Source organism: Rattus norvegicus, chromosome 5 (genome assembly GCF_036323735.1).
Source record: "Rattus norvegicus strain BN/NHsdMcwi chromosome 5, GRCr8, whole genome shotgun sequence".
Classification (NCBI taxonomy): domain Eukaryota; kingdom Metazoa; phylum Chordata; class Mammalia; order Rodentia; family Muridae; genus Rattus; species Rattus norvegicus.
In genome coordinates this window covers 7,833,135-7,859,737 of record NC_086023.1, presented here as the reverse complement: position 1 = coordinate 7,859,737, position 26,603 = coordinate 7,833,135, and the positions used below count along the sequence as shown (strand labels likewise).

Genomic DNA, 26,603 nt, shown 5'->3' with positions numbered 1-26,603 from the left:
CCCAAACGTGGCCTTCATATTCAAGTACCACTCTGGGTTTGTTTTGTTTTGTCTTTCCTCCCAAAATGCCAGTTCCTGGTGAGCTCTTGCGGGTGGAGGACAGAGCTAACTGCAGTATTCTGTTCAGAAAGCCCACAGCTAATTAAATCAGGCTCCTGTCAGAAGGAAATGATAGCTTTTTAAAAAGCAAACATCCTCAGAGGAAGACTCTCCTAACTGGAACAAATGAACAAACCAACCAACCATCCAACCAACCAACCAACCAACAACTAACCAACCAACCAACAACTAACCAACCAACCAACCAACCAACTAACAACTAACCAACCAACCAACAACCAACCAACCAACAACCAACCATCCAACCAACCAACCAACCAACAACTAACCAACCAACAACCAACCAAGCAACTAACAACCAACCAACCAACAACCAACCAACAACCAACCAACAACCAACCAACAACCAACCAACAACCAACCAACAACCAACCAATCGACCGGCCGACAAACCAGAATGTCCTTCAGTAAATATAAAGATGCCCAAACAGACGTGTTTCTGACTGTATCACACTGAGGTAGGCCCTTTGGTCTCCTCTATTTCAGATGTGACTTTTATATAAAAAAGGATTACACTGAGCTTCAATTAACGTGCTTGCTGCCCTGCCCGCCAACCATTCCGTTCCAGCACGTGCTTTTCATTTATGCTTCTGCAAACCTATCAGCTCAGGTGATTTCCATAAAATTGGCACTTTAGAAGATGGCTTGCCCTTGAAGAGAAGGAATGTCTGTCTGCACGCTAAGGTGAAAATTACTTGTTATGGAAAAAATAATTAAAGGGTAGATGATCAGAGTCATGCAGATTTCCAATAGTCTCCTAAAACAGGTATTTAGACTCCAGAATCTGGGGAATTACTTTAAAGATAAGCATTTTAAGTAGAGACTTGGCCATCACCTATGTTCATGTGGTTAGGATGTCAGAATGGGGAGTCCAAGTAGCTGGCCTTGACGGCGCGGAGCTGAGCTTGGTGTGGAGCTGACTGAAGGATACTTTTCATGTGCTCTGAACACCTGAGTGGCTGCATCTGCATGGCCACGTTTTCCTGTTTCCCCATGATTATTTCTGTTTTGTCTTGCTTCAATTATTTTTATTATTTAATACAAAGTCCCCTTTGTTTTGTTTTGTTTGTGTACTGTTATTCTGAGATAGGTTCTCACTATGTACACCAGGCTAGCCTGGAACTCTCAGAGACCCAGCTGTCTCTGCCTCCCTGAGTGCTGGTATCAAAAGTTTGTGCCACCACAGCTGGCTTTGTAAAAGAGCATCTCAGGAATCTGCAAGACACCCCACCCATTCCCTAGTGGGAGGTAGTTAGGACATTGCAGGTCACGCCGACCATAGGGCCTGTGGGAACTCTCCCTCCTCTTCTTTTTCATTCCTTGGCTACAAGGTGAGCAGTTTGGGTCTACCTGTTCTGATATGCTGCTTTGCCACAGGCCCCAAGCATCAGAGCTAGTGAATTACGGACTGAAAGATCCAAAACTATGAACCCAGATACACCTTCTCTCTTTCTAGGTTGTCTGTAAGTTGATTGTTGCAGTGAAGAAAAGGTAAATAATATAGTATATGTCAGCTCTAGACTAAAATTCCAGCTCTACTGCGGACTACCTGGGTGTCCTCATACGAATTACCTAATCTTTATCTGCAAGTTGAAGACCCCTCAACTCCTACTTAAATGATATTTAAATGAATAAGCTTTCTCTTCAGTCATGTATATACATATATTACATTACACACACACATATATATATACATACACACATTATATATACATACACACACACTTATATATTTAAATGTCATTTGGAAAGAATTAGGAAATATCACTTTATTGGTGTGTCACTGGGGATGGGCTTTGTAGTTTCAAAACAGCTCTCTCTCTTTTTCTGTTTGTCTCCCTGTTTCCTCTCTTCTTCTTCCTCTCTCTCTCCCCTTCCCCTCCCTCTCCCTTCCTGCCTGCTGCCTGTAGATTAGGATGTAAACCTCTTAGCTATTGCCCAAAGCACCACACTTGTCTGTTTCTCGCCATGATGATCATGTACTAACCCTCTGAAACTGTGAGCAAGTCCCCATTTAAATGCTTTCTTTTATAAGAGTTGCCTTGGAAATGGTGTCTCTTCACAGCAATAGACTATTGAGAAAGACAGTCTCTCTCTCTCTCTCTCTCTCTCTCTCTCTCTCTCTCTCTCTCTTCCTCTCTCCGTCTCTCCATGTGCCTTTCATGTTTTTCTTAAATTTTCAAGCTCACTGACTTTTTATTGTTCTTTGTACAGAAATCCTAGAATAACATCCTGTGACTTCACACCTAACAATACTAAAAATAAACATTTATGCCATATAAGCCCACATTAAAGTTTCCTTGGCAGTCTGAAAGATATCATCTTAAATCTCTAGTCTTTATGGAGTATTCAACTGACCAGTCTCCTAAGTCCTGGGAGTCCTATGGTAACAGAACCATGCTGCCCATGACCTCACGGTACCTGGATCTAAATTTGTCTGGTGAAAAGGGCCTTGCAGGTGGGATTAGTTAAGGACCTTGAAACCATATGCTTAGCTTGAATTATGCAGGTGGGCCCAATCTAGTCACATGAGCTCTTCAATTAGAGAACCATTCCCAGCTGTGGTAAGATGAGGTGACGTCACCGACCAGGAACAAAAGGGGGGAAAAGGCAGCGTCTAGAAGCTGGGAGGCAAGGAAATAGATTGAGTGTAGCCTTCATAAGCTAGTGTATACCAACTACACTATGAGCTACCAAGCCTGTAACTGCCATAGTAGTCACAGAAGACAAATAAGACACTTTAGAAAGGACTGCAAGTCACATTGATCTCTCCTGCACCCAAGTTGGTGCTGATTCTGTGAAGGAGACCTTGAAACCCTAAGATGCCTGCACAGAAGGAGGTGTGGCCTGAAGAACAGGGCGAAAGAGCCTCCCTCCTACAAGCCAGACCTCCCCAAGCCAATCTTTATGTCGCCCTTAGCCCTTAGTCCACCTTGATTCTTTAATGGCCTCTTTCCTTTAGGGCATAATTGAATGTTTTCCTCTAGGCCTTTTTCCTTATTCCTCCCTGTACCCGACCCCACTCTGTGCCTCCCGGGATAGGTACCTTCCCCAGCGGGTGCCTCTAGCCATTCTTCTGACAGCCAGCCATTTGCCAGCTCCTAGGTTTCAGTATGGGGAGGTCTCCTCTGATGCCCACACCCATCACATACCCTTGTCTATGTGGCTCGAAGTCCTTGTCACAGTTCAGCATTATTCCCTTGAGAAAAGGCCTTGGTCTGAGTGACTCACCTCTAGGTGTGACTATTCATTGAACAAATATCTATTGAGAACCCAGTGCTATGCTCAGTACTAGGAAAACCCACACCATCATACTCTTAAGTCAGGAGTAAGGCATGCAAACAGTGGCCCTGTGATCCGACCAGTACAGTAGTGAAGGGTAGGCAAGGTGACACCAAGAAAGAGCAAAAGCTAAATGGGCTGCTTGGAGGAAGAGAGAGAGAGAGAGAGAGAGAGAGAGAGAGAGAGAGAGAGAGAGCCCTTCCAGCCCAGTCCGAAGCTGGGAGCATAAACAAGGGCTGGGAGCCAGGTGTGTGCTGGGGCAGTGTTGAACCTACCATGCCGAAAGGAGGAGCCTTGTGGTAGGAAAGATTAGGCCAAGCTGAGGGTCAGACTCCACACAAAGAATAGGGAATCCAGAAAGGAAGAAGCCTTGTGTCCAGGAGGGTAGGACCCTGAGAGAAGCCCCAGTGAGGCCTGGTCCTGTGCACACATCAGCCAGAGGGCAGGCAGCTGTCTCTCCCTTTTCTGCTCACAAAGATAAGGCCACCCCCATGGAGAGCCCAAGTACTCCTGCAGTTGGATGAGGGTTACTGGTGAGGTGAAAGCAGTATGAATACAGTGTGCTGAGTTCTCATGGAGAGGGCTGAGCTTGTAAGAAAGTGTCCATCTCATGCCTCCTCTCCCTCAGCATCCCCATTGAGGAAATGAGAATGAGGAAACCATTCTAGTGTAGAACTTCGCTGATGGGAAGTTTAGAGTCTTTGGAGGGTTCTGCAATGTATAAGCAGTGTTGATAAATGTTAAACTGATTCTCCAAGTTAAAGAAAATGCTGGGTCAGCGAGATGGCTCAGCAGGTAAAGATGCTTGAACCTGATGTCTTGAGTTCAGTCCCCATTAACCTATATGGTAGAAGGCAGGAGAACTAAGTCCTGCAAATTGTCCTCTGACCTCCACACATACACCATGACAATATTACACACAAATAAGTAGTGTGTGTGTGTGTGTGTGTGTGTGTGTGTGAGAGAGAGAGAGAGAGAGAGAGAGAGAGAGAGAGAGAGAGAGAGAGAATGACCACAGCATCTATCGAGACTCCCAGCATGATTAATGACATCTCCCAAGAGACTTCAGTGAACTCAGATGTGTGCCTAAGTGGCAAATGTGGACTCATGGAATCTAGTCCAGCACCCACCTAACTGCATACAAATGCTGTGCAGTTGAGCCAGCTCCTGTAATCCTGTAAAGTGGAATTTACAGCTGAACAGACTTGGACTGAACAGCCATGATCTTGGGCAGGTAAAAACTTGAACTACTAAATGATCTCGTTCGAGAAGCTGATGAGGCACTTGCTTAATGCTAAGGACTTCTTGCTTCCAAACTTATGAAATCTTCACCTATAGCCAAACAATGCAACTTCTTCCCTAGTTGCAGAGACTGTAGATGAGATAACCAAAAGGTCACACGACTGTTCCAAGTAGATCTGGAACTTAGACCTAAGCAGTCTGGCTCTGGCACTGACTTCTCAAGCCTGTAAGAGACTCTCATCTGAGTGCTCAGTGTAGCATGACCAGACCAAAAAACAGAGCCCTGTGAGAACACAGGTCTCTCTCTGTGATCCACTCCCTTTCTATGTTTATGGTCTCCTTGCAATGGTCACTTGGGGTGTGGTGACTTGAGAAGGTGCAGAGTGGTAGCAAAGGCTACCAGACTGGTCTAGGCAGGTAGATTTGGGGTAAGCAGCGCTGACTCAGCAGTGGTCCTTTAGCATAGATGGATGTGTGTAGCTCCTTTGGATCCTCTGTAGACTGAGCACCCAAGCACATGGGGACCAGCTTGTCACAGGGTTAACCAAAACCTATGAATGAATATGTCAATTGGTGACTTATTTTTTTCTTAAAGATGAAATGCTAGATTTTGCTTGCTCCTGGGACTTTCTGTATTCTTGCTTTTCCCTTTTTCATCTCTGTCAGTCTCTGGCAGAGTTGGTGTTTCCTTGTTCTTGGCTCTCTTATCTCCTCTACCAAGGTGATAGATACACTCTCTGAAGGTGATTTTACTGGGGCTGGTGACAAATGTGGAGAGCTCACATTCCTATTTCTAGCCTGGCCTCTGGCCTCAGCATTCACATGCCTGGTGGATTTCCATAATATGTGGCATGTCAATCCTTCACAAAACTGAAGTGTCCATTCCCAACCCCACCCCACTCTGTTTCTAGAAATGGCACCTCACTCAACCAGATAAAGCCCCCAGGGTTCAGCCTTACTCCCACCTCTCTGCCACTTTCTCCACCTGTCTACTAACCAGCTCAGTTGGTTCTTTTCCAACATCCCTACAGAATCCAGCACATGCCACCTGTCTAGCTTCTGTCAGCATACAGAGCTGTCAGCTTCTGGGGACATGTGGCATCTCTCTAGCTTTCCTGGTCTCCCCTTTTGAGCTAAAGCATAGCCTATGTGTATGGCTAAAATACAAACAAGGCTGGCTTACTACCTTGCTCAGAACGTTCTAGGCACTTCTCATTTCTTTTAGAACAACTCCCAATCCCTCACTATGACCATGAGTGTGTGTCCTACCTGCAGCTCACCATATATGAGCACCCACCATGGGCTCCAGCACAGCAGCCTCTCCTTCGTTCACTTCTCCTTGTAGATTCTCATGTAATTATCCTGACATACTTCCACATCCCTTCTATTTCAGTCCTCTCTCCAGTGTCCTCTTCAACCCATGTCTCTTCTCCTCAAGCTGCCTAAATTTCGGCAAAAAATGTCCCTAAGTTTTATCATGTATTTAACCATTTCCTTCCTTTCTTATCATCTGTGTGTCACATTAGAACTGACTGTGCTATACTCACTTTTGATCCATAGACAAGGAGACTAGACTTTCAACAGGGGCTGGTTAAATGACTAAAGAAGGAAGGGGTGTGTCAGAGCAGCACCTACATCCAAGTGTGCCTAGCCGGCCCATAACTACCTGTCTTGTACAATCTTACTAACGCTTAGACTCATGAGGAAAATAGAGAGCGAGGGTTTCCTTTTTATTGACACACAAAAGGCACAGTTTACTTTATGACAAACTGCTGGTTACTCAACTGCAGTGGGTAGTGGTTGAATGTGGGGCTTTCAGATGAAAAGCAAGAAGATCAGGCTGTCCATGAGGTAAACTAACCGTGTGGCAATTATACTATTGCAAATTTGGAAGAAATTTAATTGCAATTACCTTATATATTTTCCTAGCTGTTCTTATCTTTATTTCTTTTCTGATCCACACAAATGCAAAGTAAAATTCAATGACAGTAAAATTCAAGAAGTAAAATGACTTATTTTTTTAAATTACAACTGGAAGAAAGCACACTGCCGAGGTACGACACTTGGTTTGATAAGTTTGGATTCTTTACTAAAAGCAGTTACCAATGGATGTCATGTCAAAGGAAAGCTGCTGCTTTGGTTTCCTTAAAACACCTTTATTAACACTGTCGACGATGTGGAGAAAGAGGAACACTCCTCCATTGTTGGTGGGACTGCAAACTGGTACAACCACTGTGGATATCAGTCTGGAGGTTCCTCAGAAAATTGGACATAGTACTACCTGAGGACCCAGCCATATCACTCCTGGGCATATACCCAAAAGACATTCCAATATATAACAAAGACACGTGCTCCACTATGTTCATAGCAGCCTTATTCATAATAGCCAGAAGCTGGAAAGAGCCCAGATGCCCTTCAACAGAGGAATGGATACAGAAAATGTGGTACATCTACACAATGGAGTACTACTCAGCTATCAAAGCAATGACTTCATGAAATTCATAGGCAAATGGATGGAACTAGAAAATATAGTGAGTGAGGTAACCCAGTCACAAAAGAACATACATGATATGTACTCACTGATAAGTGGTTATTAGCCCAAAACCTCAGAATACCCAAGATAAAATTCACAGATCACATGAAGCTCAAGAAAAAGGACAACCAAAGTGCGATGCTTCAGTCCTTCTTAGAAGGGGGAACAGAAATACAGGAGGAAATATGGAGACATAGTGTGGAGCAGAGACTGAAGGAAAGGCCATCCAGAGACTGTCCTACTGCAGATCCATACCATATACAGCCACCAAACCTAGACAATATTGCTGATGCCAAGAAGAACATGCTGACAGGAGCCTGATATAGCTGTTTCCTGAGAGATTCAGCCAGAGCCTGACAAACCTTTGAACTGAGAATGAGGTCCCCAATGGAGGAATTAGAGAAGGGACTAAAGGAGCTGAAGGAGTTTGCAACCCCTTAAAAAGAACACAATATCAACCAACCAGACCCCCTAGACTCCACTAGAATAGACAGGGGCTAACATATGCAAACATGGTGTTCTCTAATTGCTTTTGTGCAAAACTAAGATGTTGGACTGCAGTGTAAGGATTTATGCCCTGTCAATGGTGGCATCCTAATCTATGTTAAGCTGTATGCACAGCAACTGGCAGTCCCCTGATGTCTCCTGACAGGCCAGTCCTCCCCAACAGGGTACATTCCCTTTCCAAAGTAGGATTTTTCTGAAGATACTGTGTCAAATTCCACTCTGGGCAGTTGATTGTTTCAGGAGACACAATAGCTAGAAGTAGGTGTCCCTGATAGGCATGGAACTGTGGGGGCAAAGTGAAATGGAAGACATTCCAACAGGAATTTCAAATCAAAGTTTTAACTCAGGCAAACTAACAAATGCCTGGCATTGAGCTGGGTGGAACTGTATGCTGAAACGGACTGTAGTCTTATTGGACTGTAGTCTTATTGGACTGTAGTCTTATTGGACTGTAGTCTTATTGGACTGTAGTCTTATTGGACTGTAGTCATATTGGACTGTAGTCTTATTGGACTGTAGTCATATTGGACTGTAGTCTTATTGGACTGTAGTCTTATTGGACTGTAGTCTTATTGGACTGTAGTCATATTGGACTGTAGTCTTATTGGACTGTAGTCAGTCATATTGCAAATGTCTTGCCGGCAGCATCTGGTAGCATCAAAGTGCAAAAGGAAAAGGGGGCGGGGAATGGTGCCAGAATTAAAACCTGCCTCATTGGATAAATATGTGGAGAGGTTATGAATTAAGTTATCAAAAGGCTCAAAGAATTTGCTGACGAGGGGGTGGTTTCTAAAAGCAAGAAGCTATTTGGAATTTGACAATGTGGGGCCTCAGTTCTTTGTAAGCCAAGTAAGAGCAGGATGATATTTCAAAGGGGAAAATCCGTGAATGCATGCAAACAATTGCACAGGTAATACCTTGACTTCCAAAATCGAGTGGCACTCACGGTATCAGACGCGATCTGGGACGAGTCCCAAAGGAAACTGGGCACTACTCTGTGGAGACTTTCTGTGTGGGAAAGCAAGGCTAAACTTGTAAACGCCATGCCCTGTGCAACTGCCAACGGAAGCTAACTGCCTGAGGTCCACATTGGTGCTCCCGGGAGTGGCCCCCAGTGTTTTAGTCTGTCATGTGGCTCTGCCCTTCTGTCTGGCATTATGGCCGACTCCATACAGAATGAAAAATGAGGTAGAGGATGGTGTATAGTGTAGGACTGTGAATGCGGATGAAAGTCGGCATATCCACCGTCCAGAACCTTTGTGGCATGCCCATGCTTAACGCCATGGGACGTTGAGTACGGTAGCCCAGCAGGTGCGAAAGTAGTGAGCAGCATTGTGCGTTCCTGCCCACCAGTCTGCATGCATTTCCCAGGTTAACATTTATGTCTCTCAATCAGGGCAAACCTGGGACTTCCTTGTCTTCATACGCACAGCATTAACAGTGGTCTGGAGCTAATGCCTTCTCGTTCTTGCTAGAAGTGGCTGCCTAGCTAGCTAAGAAGGCCCAGGAGAGTGGCCCAGGACTGTTAAGACGGCTGCTCCGTGTTCTAATACTCCAGTTGGCGTGAAGATGTCTCTACAGAATACAGAACTCACATGCTGCGAGCAGGCACTTACTTTGTCCACTTTGTGCTGCTGCGTAAGGGAAAGCTTCCAGAGGAGAAAGTCCTGACCCCTCATTCTCTAGGAGGAGACCCATGGAAGGGAAAAGAGGGGCTTCCTGGAAGACAAAGGGTGGTGGAATTTCTGGTGAACTCCTAAAAACTAAAAGGAAGCAAAATCGGGCTGGACTTCCCCATTAACTGAGAAAATGAAAAGTTACAGGTGAGTAAGACCATAGAACTTCAGGAAAATCAGAAGCCTTGCAGGGGCAGGCCTCGTGTGGATATTCAGGGACATGGAACAAAGGACACTCCCCAAGGAGTCTCACTTGGCAGACAAGCCAGAGCAAGGGAAATCCTTTAGAACGATGGTAAAGTAAACACTTTACTAATTTTTTTTTTTTAAAGTTGATAATTGGAGCAGAACAATTTTTACTGTGTGAAAGACCCTGGGAAAGATCTAAAAGAGAGAACAACAATAAAAGTCACAACTGGGCAGCTACATTCATAGACCACTTATAGGACAGAGGACTACCATTCAGGATACATAAGGAACTTAAGGAACATAAGGTCAACAGCAAAAACCACATTGTCCAATCAGGAAATGGCAATGGGGTGTGAAGATGGCCATAGTGACCAATCAACACATAGAAAGATGCTCAGCCCCATGCCATTGAGCTGTGATGTAGGCACCACACAGCAAGACAGCTGAGGTAAAAAGTCAGAGGCACTGGAGAAATGGGCCTGCTCCTGCATTTCTGACCAGACTGTAGAATGGCGTAACTTCTTACAACCTTACAAGAAAGCAGTGTGTCAGTTCTTAAAATGTTACTCATCTTATATATGTGATGTGCAGGACGAGACGCTGTAGAGGAATGCCCATGGCAGCATTATTTAAGAGTTAAGAGCTAATTATAAAGTGGGTGTCTTTGTAGGTTATGATATAGCCATAGAGTGCAGTACTTAGAGCAGAATAGAGTTGCTTGTCTAAGGTACATCGTACTTGGAAAGCTAAAGTTGTTAAAAAAAAATCAGCTTTTTGACTATTTTTGACTTTTTGACTAAAAAAAACCTCTAGTTTTTGACTATTACATATAAAGCTACTGTGAACATCTGCATGGACATAAATATTCATTTGTTTGAGATAAATACCCAAGAGTGTGATTCCTACTAGCATTTATGTTCAATTTTTCACAGAAAACTATTTTAGAGAGAACAGGAAGATGGTCTGTCACTGGGGCCTGGAAAGGAAAGATGTCTAAAACAATGTGTCTCCCGTGGCACATGTGGCAAAGCCATACAAACGGGCACCCCTATGTTGTTCAGTCACATTCTGAGGCTTTGGGATTCAGGAGTTCAATAGATGAGCTTTCTGTGGGCGCTGTTCACTCCACAGAAAGACCCTCGTAATAGGTCAAATGACATAGTTCACTCCACAGAAAGACCCTTGTAACAGGTCAAAGAGTGTAGAATAGACATGTGGATTTTAACAGAACACTATATGCTCAGATCTGTCCCTACAGTAGGAAAGCTGATTAGGAGGCTAGGGGGAGAAGGGGACGACCACAGTTTTCTCCTCCTGGCTCCCTGCCTCATGAGGTTACTCTTACGCTGCGTTCTATCTTGCTAGATACTCGAGGCCTAGGTGAATTGAGTAGGCTGCTTGCTCCGGGACCTCTCAGGCCTCCCTCAATGCCTGCTGTGCCCATGGGACCCCTCTGCATACACAGAGAGCATCAGAACCCTCCCAGCAGAGTACAAGGAGGGCCATATACCTCATCTGACATAGACCTGGACAAGGCTCCCACGGGCCAGGGGCAGGCCAGGGACACACAGCAGCCTTACTCGTAGGATGCTCAATGGAGAGGCCTGGAGTTGGGCGCTGTGTGAGTGATGGAGAGAAGCGAGGCATTTGCATGTACAGGCTGAGAACCCTGTCTGAAGTGCGTCCGATCTGAAGTGTCTGATCTCGAGCGTTCGGGTTTCGATAGAGATGCTCATGGTCTCTGAAGACTGAAGCTTGAGATGCCCCTGGTTTCGAATCCTGACGTGTTTTCGACGTCAGATGTGCGGTTAGGGACTCAGGGCGTATGAACTGCAGCAGGAACTCAACAGCTCTTGAGGCAAACCAGGGCCTGCCAGCAAGCACAGCTCACACCAATGACCGACCTTAGCCAACAGCTTAGCCTACGCTGCACATGCTCACAGGGCCTGCCAGCAAGCACAGCTCACACCAACGACCGACCTTAGCCAACAGCTTAGCCTACGCTGCACATGCTCACAGGGCCTGCCAGCAAGCACAGCTCACACCGACGACCGACCTTAGCCAACACCTTAGCCTATGCTGCACATGCTCACAGGGCCTGCCAGCAAGCACAGCTCACACCGACGACCGACCTTAGCCAACACCTTAGCCTACGCTGCACATGCTCACAGGGCCTGCCAGCAAGCACAGCTCACACCGACGACCGACCTTAGCCAACACCTTAGCCTACGCTGCACATGCTCACAGGGCCTGCCAGCAAGCACAGCTCACACCGACGACCGACCTTAGCCAACACCTTAGCCTATGCTGCACATGCTCACAGGGCCTGCCAGCAAGCACAGCTCACACCGACGACCGACCTTAGCCAACACCTTAGCCTACGCTGCACATGCTCACAGGGCCTGCCAGCAAGCACAGCTCACACCGACGACCGACCTTAGCCAACACCTTAGCCTACGCTGCACATGCTCACAGGGCCTTGGTGACTGTTAACATAGCTTTATGAGATCTTTGGTTGCTTGTTGTTATTTGTTTTGTTTTTGTTTTTCTGAGACAGGGCTACAGCCCTGTGTAGCTGTAGCTGTCCATGAACTCTCTATGTAGACCAGGCTAGCCTCAATATAGAGATCTGCCAGCCTCTGCCTGCCGAGTAATGTTTACCACCACTGCCCAACTTGCAATCTCTGGTATTTCAAAAGACTCTGAGAAGAGGAGTGTAGGTTTCACCAGGGTGTCACAAGGGCCCATATGGCTCAGAAAAGGCCAGGGCAACCCTGTCTGTCAAAGCTGGGAGTGCAATCGTGTGGCATACAAGGAAGAATATTCACCTTTTCCTCTGTTAAGACATTTAGGACAGAGACAGAGACAGCAAGATGCTCCTGAGTAAGTGACTAGAAAAATCGGGCTTTGAAGTACAATACAGGGGGTTGGGAATTTAGCTCAGTGGTAGAGCGCTTGCCTAGCAAGCACAAGGCCCTAGGTTTGGTCCCCAGCTCTGAAAAAAAGAAAAGGAAAAAAAAAAAAAGAAATACAATAACAATACAGATAAAAGAAATGTATCAATATTCTGGTAACAGCTGGGAGTGTGTGTGTGCATGTGTGTGGGCCTGTGCTTGAATACACACTGAACGTTTATGTAAAGATCTGCATGTGGATGTGTACACATGTGCAGACTTTGTCTTTCTCTAGGACTCTCCATCTTTTTGTTTGTTTTAACGCAGGGTCTCTCACTGGCTGCCATTTTGGTTGGATTCCTGGCCAGCTAGCCCAGGGAATTAGTTGTCTCCATTATTTCTTGTCCCATCCTCCCCTGCTTGAAGATTACTGGTGGCTGCCTATATACAGCTTTTGCAAGGGTGCTGGGAACTGGAACTCAGGTCCTCACTTTGCCCACTGACTTGTCTCCCACATTTCAACAACTGCTTTTAGAGATCCTTTTGGACACGGGTCCATGCTGACCATCTCAGGGGCTCCCTGTCTACCACCTGGATGGGTTTATGGAAAACCTCATAATTTGCTCAACCAGAAGGTAAAGGAGAAAGAACTTTGTCTCTGGTTACATAGTCTTTGCTCCCAGCTGACTTGATTGTTACGTATCCAGATACCACAGGGTGTGGTAGCCCTGAAGGGGACAATGAGGCTAGAACTAGGTGACAGCATTTGGATTTACTAACCACACCCTCTTCTGTAAAATGTTTGTATAAACACACCCAAATGCCAACACAGAAGACACCAAGCCATCCAAACTGAAGGCCTCAGTCATCTTATGTAGGTTCTACACAGGGCCAGGCAAAGGCCTTGGCAGCACTGAGCTGGTTTCCCTCCTGAAGCAACTGAAAGAGATGCCATCATGGCCCAGGCCTTTCTCAGTTCTAGCAGCTCGTTCATTTCATGCTTTTCCCTCTTTGAGACTTTGCCTTGGCTCATCCTACACAAACCTACAGCCGTCAGCTCCTTTAACGGGGGTGTCTATAAAGAATAGCCCCAAATCTGCTTTTCCACTGCACTTAATGTCTTTCCAATTAGATCCAGATGTGAGAAGCTGAAGGAACAGTTCTCAGGACTGGACAAGATGACATAAATCTTGCAGCTGACAGAGATCCCACTGAGCTCGGTTGGGGAAACTCACAGAGAGCTTGTTTGGGGCCAGAAAAGCGGCTGGTTATAAAGACAGATGTGTACACTTCAATTCAAAAAAACACGTTCCGAGAGAGGAAGCGCGCTGCGAACACAGTGCCTACGAACCTTCTGCAGGCTAGAGCCTGGCTGGGGCTCCCCTCCTGCTCCAAGCTACATCAAAGGAGTGACTGAGCAGACTGCTAGAAAACAGACCAGAACTGATGCTTCCTGGCTCCTTAATTGCTCTTCTCAGGGAGAAGAAGGTGGGCATTCCTGACAGACCTTTGCTGGAGGAGAACAAGGGCTGTTTGTGCAGCTGAGGGTTTGGCCTTTATTTTTTTAATTATCAGGTCTTGTATACTTTCCAGAAAGTTCCTTTTAAAAATAGTATATTCTTCCTCCTCTTCTCCAGATGCTAGGAAGTGCAGGTTAAACTCAAACTGTCTATTTCAAAGGGACACACATACAAAACCAAACCAAAAGAAAAGAAAAGAAAAGAAAACAAAACAACAGCAAAAAATCCAGGGCTGGAGTTAAAGGAGTTTGGTGGGTAACGCCGGAGGACTGAGGGCTTTGGGTTTCTTTTACCCTCCCAGTAATTTTGTTTTTAAAGCTTGGAAAACAAATTGGAACAAAGAATCAGCTTCTGCAGGATGCAGTGTGGAGAAGGGCAGGGCGGGCAGTGAAAATCAAGAGCTGGTGGGACAAGCCTGGGTGGCAGCACACAAGCACAGGACAGACAGGTGCCACAGTGGGCCAGTGGCTTAGGTGTGTCCAGAAAGCTTGTATCTAGTCCATAGCAGAGCAGCTTTTCACTTGGCAGCATCCCAGAATGATGCATAGTGTCATCTCTAACCCCTCTTCCGGCTCAACATCTGGCTGTGTGACAGAGGACAGAGGGCTTGATCTGAGGCACTTCACAAAGGCCATTTGCAGCACCTGGTCAGGGCCACTTTTCTGAGCCTGAGCCTGGACACACCAGAATGAGGAGTTCTGTAGCCTCTGGGGTCAGACCATTCTTCCAACATGTGTCCCAAAGAAAACTGGGGAGAACAAATTTCCCTGGTAACTGTATCTGCCTTGGGCCCCACCCCCACCCCTAAGCCTGTCTTGGGTTGGTGAGAGCAGTGCCCTGTTCTTCCTCTGACTCCCAACTGCCACACCAGGACTGAATCCCGGATCACAGAGTGGGGCGCGCGCGCGCGCGCGCACACACACACACACACACACACACACACACACACTCATTTTTATTTTCCCATTTGAGATAAAAGCCGAGTATGGTTTTAAATTTATGTTTTACCTCTTTCAGTTGGGCATGACTTTTCTGAGCAAATTCTAAGGACTATAAAGATGTCTTCCCAGATAGACAACTTTGACTCTAAAGAAATTAATGCAAATTATAGTGCAGTTCAGTTAAATGCTAATTTATAGCTCCGTAAAGGTACAGTTCAAAGCTCAGAGGAGCAGGAGGAAGTCAGTGGATTGATGGCTTGCAGTAAGAAAGGGTTAGAAACGGTAGAATGTAACCAGGGTTTTAGTTGGGAAATGAGCTGAGGGGTTCATTTGTTCCACGTTACTGAGTTTTTAATTTAGATTTGCTGTTAAAACATAATGCATTTTGTGCTTGTGGTTTGTAAGTAACTCCCTCTGGTTGTCTTTAAAAGAAAACTGCCAAAGAACAGGACTAATTCTCTAAGATAGGAATCACAGGGGCAGGTGTCTGTGTTAAAAATGTAATACTTGTCTTTAAAGTAGGATCTGGAAGCAGAACAGTTCAAAGATGATGATTCTTCTTCCTCCTTCTCTTCTTCCTCTTCCTCCTCTTCTCTTTCTCTTCCTCCTTCCTCCCTCCTCTTTCTTCTCTTCCTCCTCCTCCTTCTTCAATGGTTAGCAAGTATTATAAGAAAGGAAGCCACCTCTCCACAGGAGAACACCTGCAACACTGTATACAATACAGTATCCATGATCTATTGTTGCTGGTTATTAAATGTAAACATTTATCCCGGAGTCAGAGCATAGCCCTCTCAGTGCATATTTGTCTGTGGCTGAAGCACACTGTGCCCTCCCTGAAGCACTGCGCAGACCCATTTCCTTGCTTGGCTTCCTGTCGTTATGCACTACACCTTCACTTAAGGCTTAAGTATCCAGAAAATGACATGCATTTGATCTGAGAGCACAGGTCTGTAGTTCCTGGAAAATGGAGGCAAGAGGGTCTGAAGGTCAAGATCACCCTTAGCTACATGGTAAGTTCAGTGCCAGCTTGTTTAGGGGAGAATTTGAAAGTAAGTAAGCCATGCTAGCTGTGAGATGCGGATTATTAAAATTGTTTCTCGTCTGGTAAGACAGCACTGTTTTAAAGAGCACACACTGCACATCAGAGGAACTGAGTTTGGTTGGCAGGACCCACATCAGGTGACTCACAACTCTCACCCCAGATCCAGAGAATCCATTACCTTCTTCTAGCCTTAGGATCACCTACCTAGACTAACATTTTTTTTAAATCTCTTGAAAAATAAAGGGAACAGAAAGATGCTTCTCAATAAAGATATAAAACAGGAAATCTGCACACCACTCTGTTAGCTGCAAACACAAGTATTTATCACACCTGTCCTTTCACACTTACTCTGGTTAGCTCTTAAAATACTGAACATTCATAATGTTTATTTTATTACACATGCTAGAACCTTAAACAGTTGACAATATAACAGCCATTGGAAAAACTTAAATTTTGCAGAGCCCTGAAGAATAGTATTTCTGGATGGGGGCCCAGCTCAGTGATGCTGTGCTTGTCTAGCAGGCTCAGATCCTGTCTTCCAGCCCAGCACCACCAAAAACATTTTTTCTTTGCAGAATATTTGTTTGCTTATTTCATTTTCAAATATAACATAATTAAAATGTTTATTATAATTTAAAAATTATTGAGTAGATTTATCTTCAACTTAGACTTTATTTTGTTCTAGATAAAATCATAAAATGAACTGAAATGATTTCCGTTCTATTTTTCTTTTTGTTGCTGTGATGGAAAAACACTCTTGGCTAAAGCAACTTAGGGGAGAAAAAGGTTTGAGTTCATAATTGAGGGACTTCAGGGTAGGGATTTAAAGCAGAGATCATGGAGGAGCATGGCTTGCCAGCTTGCTCACAGGTCCATGATTGACCAGCTTTCTTGTAACAGCCCAGGACTTCTTGCTAGAGAATGATGCTGCCCACAGTAGGCTGGGCCCTCCTGAGAACTAACAAGACTGTTTCCCACAACCGTGCTCACTGGCCAGCCTCGGTAGGTAATGTATTCTTAATTGAGAATCCTTCCTCAGATTGCTGTAGGCTGTGTCAAGCCAGTTGACAGCTAGAGCTAAGTAGGACAATTTCATTCCTATATTGATGATTTGTTTTACTATCAAACCCTGGATTAGTGGTTGCAGTAGAGAAGGAGTGGGAAGATTAGACACTGTGGGCTGGGAGTCTTAGGTCGCTTTGCCAGACACTACATGCCAATCCTTCATTGAACCATATACACTCTTCTTTCACATAACAATGGCCATAACATTCATGTTGAGGTCTTACATTTGAGTAGCATTTAGCACAGACAATAACGTTTTTATTTTATTTTTTTAAAGATTTATGTACTATATATAAGTACACTGTAGATATCTTCAGACACACCAGCAGAGGGCATCAGATCCCATTAGAGATGGTTGTGAGTCACCATGTGGTTGCTGGGATTTGAACTCAGGATCCCTGGAAGAGCAGTCAGTGCTCTTAACCCCTGAGCCACCAGCAGCCAATAACATTTTTAAATGGAGAGGAGTAGAAATCAAGGCAATGCTACGAAGTACATTCTCTTGAAGGCAATCCAAGGTACACTGTGGGCTAACGGGGTGTGGCCTGTGTCTCCATACTCACCAGTGTGTGTGTGTGTGTGTGTGTGTGTGTGTGTGTGTGTGTGTGTGTGTGTGTTGCTTATATGATTATAAAGCCAGCAGTGGGGCTGTGTCCCCCAAGGGGCAGTGACACCTATCCATACATTTCTGTCTGTGGTAGTGGGAAGTGGGTGTCTGTGGAAGGTGAAGGGTGAAGGGCATCCTCAGGGTAGAGGACAGGTGGTGTGGTAGGACCCAAAGGCCAGGTTGCACAGGATTCAGCTGTAGCTAAAGATGGAAACAGTCATACATCTCTTGGCACTGTGAATTCTGGTACACAAACCCCCCTAGAAATGGTCACTCCAATGCTCACTTTTCTACAGGGCTACAGGTCACAGTTTACTGCTTGATCCACTTGGGCCAGCTCTACACTCCACTGTGATCCAGGGCGACCTAGTGTAGATGTAATTCTTCTGGAAGCAGAGTTGTGGCATGAGTTTAAGTGACTGAGCAGCTCTGGGCTCTGGTCACATGTGACTCTGAGGGCCTGTGTTAAGGGAAGGCATCTCCAGGAGCCAGGAATGCAGGACAGGTGCCAATGGCCATCATGCCATGGGCTTACCACAGTGACAACTGAGTATAACTAGACCCAGGGGCAGATCAAGGTGTTCTATGGCTTTTCTGAGGCTATTCCCTTGCTTAGATGGCTCTTTTATCCAGTCTTTGTCTGAAAAGAAAAAGCTACCTGTGATCTAAGATTCAGCTAAACTATCCATTCTTCCCTGAAGCACCCTCAGGCCCCTGGGTGAGTTATTCTGTCCTCTGCATTCTCAGAAATCCTTACCTATATATCTGTTACAGCTTTTTAGTGTGAGGCTACATGTGCCTGTAATCACCTGGCTAGTGGAATAAAAGGGGGGTATTATACCCTTAGATTTAGCATGAACTCAAGTTCAATAAATATTTGATGGCTAGATGAGTGAATGGATAGGTGAAAACTTAGGACAAAGCGCCTTAGTGTTAGCCAAATCAAAATTCCCTGGATACATGGGCACACAGGTACGTGCACATGCACACACACACATACACACATGGACACACACACACATACACATGCACACATGCACACACACCTGCCATGAGCTGGCAGGGAAACTTATTCCACAGTATGAATACTACTCACAATAGTCAGCTGTGTGTACAGCATGGATTTCGGTCCATTGTCCTACATTACGGCACACTTAAAATCCCAAAGTTGAACAGAATATAAATAAGCATACTACGTGAGACTATACACAAAGGAAAATCTGAAATAATATGTGGTCTATTTAAAATAGCCCCCCCCCCCATCGTTGATACACAGGACTTTAAATAGGAGCTATTTTACATAGGTGAACCTAAATTAACCCAGGATAAGAAATGGAAGCTCTCATCTTGCATTCTGTTGAGAAAAAAAAATCACTAAAATCTGCCTGAGTTATCAATCATCTGTTCAGTTGGGGATCTTCTGAGTGCACAGTGTAGTCTCTGCTTCAAAAACAATGGGGAAAAAAGGGAGGCTGTGTAGGCGGGAGGTGGGAAGGGCAGCGCTCTTCTCCGCAGGAACTGAAGGCGCTTGAGCAGCAGCCTTAGCAGGGATGGGTATCAGGGATACACACAAGGCCCAGAGACTCAGGGACTTCCAGCTTTCTTCTGTCCTTTGCCTATCACTCCTCTGTGATACCGGGACTAAGAACATTCTAAGTTGTCCTATCCAGAACTTACTTTGAGTTTTGAGTTTTTAATTTTGTGTTTTTGAGGCTGAGGCTGAGACTAAGTCAACTAGTCAACTATGTAATCCAGGCTAGCTTTGAACTTACAGCAATACTCCTGTCTCAGTTTCCTAACTTGTAGACACAGGCATGCAGTAATCTGAGTAAAATTCTATAGTTTTAGAGATAGTTGCACTTTTTTTTATGAACACACACTCTCTCTCTCTCTCTCTCTCTCTCTCTCTCTCTCTCTCTCTCTCTCTGGGGAAGCAGACTCTTACTCTGTTGCGTAGGCTAGAGTGGAGCTTACTGTACAATCAACACTAGACTTGAATGCAGGACAATCCTTCTACCTTGACTTCACAAGGGCTGGATTCGGGTTTGGCTGCCATGGATGACATCCTTATATTTTTAAGTAAGAAAAACTAAAGAACAACAACAAAGAAGCACAATGTTTTGTCTGCTCAGATAGAAACAGTAGAAGTCTACTGAATGAAAAGTAAAATACAGAGATTGTATTTAGTGATGGATCCTGCAGAGCACTGTATACGCCTACCCAATGGATCTGAACCTCACTCTTCTCAAATTCCAGTCCTCTGCTGTAATAAATACACAGAATAGCATTCTTTTAGCCCTGACACCTTCCTTTTAATTTGCACTGAGAACTCTTCAAAGTTCCATGATTTCTCCTCAGGGTACATTATATCCATGAACTTGCTCACTGAGGACACTGACAGGCATATAAGCTCCATCGCTGTGTGGTCTGATATCTGGTTTTCAATGGAAAAGGCAAGGATTTCAGAGATCTAATCAATCCTATAGACACACAGAAAGAAACCATCCTCTGAGTCAGCCGGTAGCACTGAGGCCACACCACTGGTGTGGAGCTGTGCTGTCTCCATAGCTCTCATAGAGAAAAGCAATCCTCTCTCTAGGGAGCCATTCAAACCTGGGCCCCCTCACCTTTCCTTCTGTAATGTTTTCACTGAGATATCAACGTTATCCATTCTACTTTCCGGCCCAAGTGACTGAGTGCAAAGAGGATATGCAAACACAGACGCTTTGATCACAAGTCCTTCAATTTGGGTTTTAAAGCATTTTCTTAGTTTTCTCATGTCTGTATCTGTTTGACCTTCTTCTCTTCGGAAGTGACCTCATCTGGTCGGTTTTATTAACATGTCCTCAGGTAGATAGTACATGCAGGCCTGAGCCTTGACCCAGTGACAGTAACAGGCTAGAAGGGGCTCAGATGGTTGACCTGGGTGTTACTCTGGGTTATAGCTCTGGGTGAGCTCTGGGCCTAGAGAGAAGGGGAAGGGTAGCTGGGGTTGCCAGAGGCGGCATTGGGCACAATTTATTGAAGAAATAGATGTTTCATATTTTGAGAGCCAACAGCGGGCACATGGCTGCCATCTGGTAAGTATCATGCCCACTCACAGCTGCCCTTCGCATTTCACTCCTAATTTTGCTTTATAAATTTTTCTTCTGGGAGGCTCCTAGGAGGAACTACCATATAATTAAAATTTCAGCTTTATTTCCATATACGAATATTGGCTGTAGGACTGACTGGGGGTACTTAGTTTTCATGATCAGGCAATCCAGCACCATAGTAATGGACTCATGGTCTCCCTTTTGATGCCAGTTCAGTATTGTCCTGCAATACTCGGTAATTTTACTTCTTTCTTCTCAGTATGCTAATACCTTTCACTTTATCGGTTCATCAGCTGATCAGCTGATATGTCTGTTGAGGTGAGAGGGGGTTGGGGGCGGTGGGAGGTGCTCTACTTCACAGCCTCTCCCGTCCCAAGGAGAAAGTGAAAAAAACTGACCCAGCAGGCTTAACATATTCCTTAAAACAAGATAAAAAGTGCACAGACTTGCCCATTATCTGAGTTCCCGAAACAATGGTGTGTTCTGAACCTCCAGGATAAAGACACAAGAAAGCACAAACGTGGTTCTTCTGTGTGGTTCGAGGGGAAACCGGAACTTTATCCAGATGTGTCAGAACCAAATGGTATAAAGTAAGCTCTGCGCTCGCTCAGGGAGAGCAGGAAGAAGCTGATGCTGCCAGTAGGTGGATGGCATTAGAAATGCTTGACATTAATTATACATCATCCCGCCGATCCTAGCCAGGCATATGCCAAGCCCTGACATTCCTGTGGCCAGGGGACAGGGCCACACACACTAGAGTTTCATGGAAAACAAGTGTGACCTAAAAGCATGCTGGCCGTCCAGCTCCCACACTGACTACATCCCCAACCAAATGATTCGAGGAAATGGAAGCCAACTTTTGTCAAACTAATCGAATTTGGAGGGTTTTTTTTTATTATTATTTTAAGGACATTTCCAAAATTAATTAATGCTAGCCCAGCAAGGTTACTGGATTACTGAAGTAGTCTCGGAGGTAACATTTGATGGGTGCTAACTCATGGACACCCAGTGCTTTTACTTGGCAGGTAGAAAGGCTCATCTGTGATGACAGTTTTAATTCACAACAAACATGGAGAATGGAAGCTGCTTCTGATAGACTTTTTAAGTTATATTTGTACTGAAGGCATGCCTTCCAGTCTATAGAAATCATTTTGGAGAAGCTGTCTTCCACATAGGAATCCGAAACCCTGACATCAACCCTGAGAGGCAGCTTGAATGGCCGAGCTTTTCCAAGGGAACTGAGAGCAGCTGAGACACTTGGAGATGTGCCTTCACACCCCCACCCCTTCCAGGAGGCAGGCCTTTCCCTAGCAAGTCAGCTCCTGATAGGATGAGGTCCTGGGCGAGGGCCTCAAACAGCAGTAACCCTACGACGTGCAAGGCTACCACTGCAATCCACGCTGAATCTCAAACTTACGCAACATTGCCCCCACACACAAAAGGCTGCTCTCATCACACCTACGGCGCTGTCAGAGTACCCAGTGGCTTGCGACTAAGCGCCCTGGTATGCTGCCGAATCTATGCATTCAGTGGGAATTTCAAAACATAAGTGAGGTATCTCTTCCTCAGCTCAGCATCTGTGCTGCTCAATGGCTGTGTCTCTCTGTGAGGCTCGCATCCTGAGTACACAGAGAACACAGAAATGCCACAAGAGTACACAGCCCCTGATGGGGCTTTTCTCCTATGAGATCATTCACACAGGTCAGCACGGTACACATCACCGTGTTCCTCTTCTCAGAAGAGCTGCCAACTCAGGGTCCTCCCAAGTCCAAGTTTATATCCTCAAGGTTCTCAGTGTCTTACTAAAACAAACACTCCCTGTCCTCTTCGGTGTTTGGAATATTAGCTGTCCCTATACTTAACCAAATGAAAACTAGAAGGGAGTGGGAACAGAAGGCATTGTTGTCATTTTATTTAGGGTTTCTATTGCTGTAACAAAATACCAAGACCGAAAAGCAAGCTGGGAAGAAAAGGGTTTATTTGGCTTATAGTTCCATATTGTACTCCATCATTAAAGGCAGTCAGGACAGGAACTCAAGCAGGGCAGGACCCTGGAGGCAGGAGCGGATGCAGAGGCCACGGAGGGTGCTGCTTCCTGGCTTGCTCCCCCCAGCCTGATCTGCTTCCTTACAGAACCCAGGGCTACCATCAGGTACAGCTCTACCTACCATTGTTTGGGCTCTCCCTCCATTGATCACTAATTAAGAAAATGTCCTACATGCTTGCCGGCAGCCAGATTGTATTGTCCCCTCCTCTCAGATGACTTTAGCTTGTGCCAGTTGTTCTTTTGATGAAGGCGGGTTGGGGAAGGTCACTGTTCTCCCATTAGAAAGAAGACATGATTTGATGACTATTAGCTTGAGAACTCTTTCCCCTACTCCAGGATAACACACCTAACCATTGCAAGTGAGGTGGTCAAACAGCAAGTACACAGGCAGGGGAGTAGTAATGATTATTTCTCCTCCTCTTTCTCCTTCCTCTTCCTCCTCCTCCTTTCCCTTCCCCTTTCTCTTCCTCCTCTTCCTCCTCCTCTTCTTTTTGGAGACAGAGTCTCTCTATAGAGCCCTGGCTGTCCTGGAACTCTCTCTGTAGATAAGGCTGGCCTCGAACTCACAGAGATCCTGCTTCTGCCTCCTGATTGTTGGGATTAAAGGCCCTGTGGATTCCTCAGCTGTTCTGGGGGAGGGGGGGTGGGGAACTTTGGAAACACCAGTAGCTTCGTGGTCTGTACATAGCTTCATTTTCATGTTTTCCAAAGCAAGGTTACAAGGAATGATATTGTTTTTTTTTTTTTTTCTTTTTTTTTTTTTTATTAACTTGAGTATTTCTTATATACATTTCGAGTGTTATTCCCTTTCCCGGTTTCCGGGCAAACATCCCCCTCCCCCCTCCCCTTCCTTATGGGTGTTCCCCTCCCAACCCTCCCACCATTGCCGCCCTCCCCCCATAGACTAGTTCACTGGGGGTTCAGTCTTAGCAGGACCCAGGGCTTCCCCTTCCACTGGTGCTCTTACTAGGATAGTCATTGCTACCTATGAGGTCAGAGTCCAGGGTCAGTCCATGTATAGTATTTAGGTAGTGGCTTAGTCCCTGGAAGCTCTGGTTGCTTGGCATTGTTGTACTTTTGGGGTCTCGATATTGTTTTAAGATACTCCAAGGGTTTGTAGGTCACCTGACCCTTCCAATGTGTACCTGAGAAAGGCTCATTTCACCAGGGTCATCTAAGTTTGGGAGACTGAGAGACCACATACAGATGTACATGGCTGAGCACAAACCCCTCATGGGCTGGGGAAGGAAGAATTGACACAGACTGTTTACTGATTTCCTGGTAAGGGCTGGATTTAAAATACCTATGCAGTAGTGGGCAGTTAGGTGGAAGATGAGCCTCACTTAGGAGGACAAGAATAGATGCCTAATTATACCTATACTATTGCATAAGTAAGGAGTGGAAGGCAGGCAGCCTACCTCCATGCTTTTGAAGGTAACATGGCTGATGTGGGGAGACACCGCATACTGTTTCCTACATGGACTTACCAATGCATCGTGTACTAAGGGAAGGGCTCAGCAGGCAGCACTGGGAAAGCATGTGGGAGGCAGGGCAGACATCTAGCAGGGCCATTGCAGCAGGCTTACACGCACCTGCAGCTGCAGCTGCAGCTGCAGGGGACTCAACTTCGGCATCCTGAAGGAGGGCTTTGGATCATGGTCTACAGACTGTGTTCAGAACTCCATGCAGCCCCCAGAGCACACCAAAGAGGATCCCAGCTACACTGCCCCATCCTTCTGCTGCAGCCCTGCCTCTGCTAATATCTGTCCATTCTCACTTCTTTCCTCCATCTCTTCTCATTGATTTGCAGTCAACTTTCTGCTCATACCAACTCATAGCAAAACTTTAAACTTAGAGAATGTATAGAAGACTTTATTTGTGCTACATTTCAGACCTTCAAGTCTTACCTACATGGTGACATCGACAATCAGTGTTTACAGTTGTTTTAGTAACTGTTCTGTTGCTACCAAGAGATAGAAAGCCTTTAAATGGGAGCCTGTATATAAGGAATTACAGTTTCAGAGACTTAGTCCATTATCACTGCAGCAGGAAGCATGGTGCCACACCTGGCATTGGGGCAGCAGCCAAGAGCTATATCCTGATTCACATGCCAAGACAGACATTGGGCCTGTGTATGCTTTTGAAATCTCGAAACTCAGCCCTAGTGAGGTACTTCTTCCAACAAGGCCACACCTCCTAATCCTTCTAATCCTCTCAAACAGTGCCACTCCCTAATGACTAAGCACTCAAATATATGAGCCTATGGGAGCCATTCTCATTCAAACTACCACGGTAGTATAAGACCTGATTTGCTAAGATGCTTGATAATACTAATATAAAAGCGGACAACTTACTTGAATGCCTCCAGACACTACGGGTTCCAGAGTGGGAAGCCAGTAACCATGAAGAAACTTTCTCTGAAAACTTTTTGGTAAACTGCGGCCTTGATGGCAGTCAGACCGAGAAGCAATGGGGAGTTTGTTTCCCTCCCATTGCTGCTCTGTCTCCCTCCTCATCCACCAGCACTTGTTGGGGGCAGAATAGACAGTGGTAGTCGTGTTAGTCTGACCTCCAGCCATGTGACCCAGAGGTGTCATACAGCCACATGACATCCAACAGGACAGCAGAACTTAGTCTGATGTTATCTTGCATCTTACCAGAGGATATGCTGGTCTTTGGAATGAAAGGTCAGCAGGCTTTATGCAGAGCAATATGCATATGCTAGCTCCTATGTTTTCTCACTTTTCTGAGCCTCCTCTAAGCAGTGAAATACAAATGAAAATACGCCTTTCATCACAATGTTGTCCAGAGAAAAACTGGACTGTTGTGTGCTATTCTGTGTCACATGTGCCTGTCCTGAAGGACAGATATGGCTTATGAATGGATTTGTGAGTTCTGGATGATGGCAGAGGCCACTGCTTCCTGACAAAGACTACAGAAAAGTAAGTCACTGCAGTTATTATGTAGGCTGAAGACACGACACAAACACATTTCAGGTTTCTAGGGTTCTCTTAGTTTATACTCTCCCCACGACCTTGCTAAACATTTATTTATAGATGTGCAATCAAACTTTGGGACTGGTGCTTTCGTGGAACACATGCTTAGGAAGAGGAGCTGGGACGCCCACTCCATTTGTGGAAGGAACTTTCGAGAAGGACATTCCTTTGGTCCTGATTTATCCCATATCTGGGGTGTCTGCAGAGAGATCTCTGCTCACAGAGCAGCTGCAGGGGCCCTCATAGCTGCAGGATGCAGTGTGAGACAAGGGGCGGGCCGTATGTCTCCGGGAATTGGCTGAGCGTTATTCATCCTAACTTTCTAAGCAGGTTCATTAACCTTGCATATGCAGACGCCAGGAAGTGGGGGTTGGTGGTTATGAGCAACCCGGACTTCAACCTGAAGCACTGTGACTTTCCCAAAGAAGGCCAGATCTGGTATGAACTGTCTGTAGTCCACCTGCTTTTTCTCCTTTTGACAGAGGGATGGTAATATTGAGTCGCTTAGCAAGCTGTCAGAAACTGTGTAGTAATGTCTAGCTTTGGGATGAAAGCTTTGCAGGGTACTGCCTGAAGCATGAGGCCTGTATTCTGTATTTTGTTTTGTTGCATACAAGCTCCTGAGAAACTGCTTGTCAGGATGGTGTTTGGAGGGGCTCCTCTTGTCTCCAGCACTCCCACCCAGCTGTAAACCTGGTTCTCAGAAGTCTCCATTTCTCCTGGAATCCTCTTTGAATGGCAGGACCTTGCGGCTGCTCAGTGCATTTTCAGAGGGTGACACCTACTCTCTATTCTCCTTCTTTTTGCATATCGGCTTTCAAGCTCTTTCTGGGAAGCACTGTTATAC

General features: G+C 45.5%; 1 protein-coding gene and 1 long non-coding RNA gene across 9 annotated transcripts in view; one reads left to right on the top strand and one right to left on the bottom strand.

Annotated features, from left to right (window-relative positions):
* The window catches only part of Stau2 (staufen double-stranded RNA binding protein 2), a 244,679-nt gene that overhangs the window by 8,469 nt on the left and 209,607 nt on the right, over positions 1-26,603 (bottom strand). The window lies entirely within an intron of this gene.
* The window catches only part of LOC102555040 (uncharacterized), a 133,966-nt gene that overhangs the window by 72,648 nt on the left and 34,715 nt on the right, over positions 1-26,603 (top strand). Inside the window, exon 4 of one of the 3 annotated variants that reach the window (XR_010066467.1) lies at positions 1-26,603. This exon is cut by the window's left edge and continues 3,094 nt beyond it. The exons of the other annotated variants lie outside the window; for them this stretch is intronic. This is a non-coding gene — a long non-coding RNA (uncharacterized LOC102555040). 3 annotated transcript variants of the gene reach the window in all.